This window comes from Tenrec ecaudatus, chromosome X (genome assembly GCF_050624435.1).
Source record: "Tenrec ecaudatus isolate mTenEca1 chromosome X, mTenEca1.hap1, whole genome shotgun sequence".
Taxonomy (NCBI): Eukaryota; Metazoa; Chordata; class Mammalia; order Afrosoricida; family Tenrecidae; genus Tenrec; species Tenrec ecaudatus.
Genome location: NC_134548.1, coordinates 5,809,250 through 5,810,441, shown reverse-complemented (window position 1 = coordinate 5,810,441; position 1,192 = coordinate 5,809,250). Strand labels below are relative to the sequence as shown.

Sequence of the window (1,192 nt, the reverse complement as noted above, 5' to 3'; positions counted from 1 at the left end):
AGGAAAGGTATGTATCAGGCATGCTTGGGGATGTATCCTTTCACCATACTTATTCAATCAGCACACTGAGCAAATAATCTGAGAAGCTGGGGAAGAATGGGGCCTGGGAATTGGAGAAAAAAATCATTACAACCTGTGATATACAGTTAATACCACCTCGATTACTGAGCGTGAACAGGATTTGAAGCACTTAGTGATGCAGGTCAAAGACTATCTACTTCAGTATGCATCACACCTCAACAGAAAGCAAACAAAATTTTTAAAAGAGACATCAAAAATCCTCGCAATTGACCATTGTTCTTCTGGTTTGCACTGGGATGCAAAAAAATAAAAAGTCCCTGCACTTTCTGTCTGTCTTTGTGGCGGGTGCAGATTGAATGAGGGATTACATAGTAAATAAAAAAAAATCCTCACAACTGGAAAAGTAAGCATAGTGTAAATAGAGAAAAGATTGAAGTTGTCAAGGATGTCATTTTACTTGCATCATCAGTCATGGAAGCAGCAGTCAATAATTCAGACGACATATTGCATTGGAGAAAGCTGCTTTAAAGGACTTTTCTAAAAGGTTTTTTTTTTAAGTATCACTTTGAAGACTAAGGTGTGCCTAACCCAATCTTGTCAATTGCTTCCTATGCTGGACAATGAATAAAAAGACTAAAAATTGATCATTTTGAATTATGGGGTGGATGAGGACTATTAAATGGACTGCCCAAAGCAGGGAAAAACAGTCTGCATTGGAAAAAGTATAGCCAAAATACCCTTGGACTTGAGAATTTCAAGCCTTTGTCTCATGTACATTGAATATGTTATCAAGGGGGACTAGTCCCTGGATAAGGCCATCATCTTTGATCAAGCTGAGGGTCAGCGGAAAAAGAGGAAGGCGCACAATGTGCTGGTTTGTTCAGTGCTTACTACAATGGGCTCAAACATTACGACCAGGCAGTGTTTTGTTCTACTGCACACAGGGTCGGAATGAGTGTGGCCCAACTCCACGGCATCTAACTACAACAAGAACAATTTTTTAACATTTTATTTTATTGGGGGCTCTTACAGCTCTTATCACAATCCATACATTTATCCATTGTGTCATCCACATCTGTACATATGTTGGTATCATCGTTTTCAAAACATTTTCTTTCTACTTGAGTCCTTGGTATCAGCGGCTCAGTTTTTTCTTCCCTTCCCCACCTAC

The 1,192-nt window shown here is 39.3% G+C and overlaps 1 pseudogene; it reads left to right on the top strand.

Moving 5' to 3' along the window:
• Positions 1-268: 268 nt before the first annotated feature.
• Positions 269-393, top strand: LOC142435336 (small nucleolar RNA SNORA31; annotated as a pseudogene).
• Positions 394-1,192: the final 799 nt, after the last annotated feature.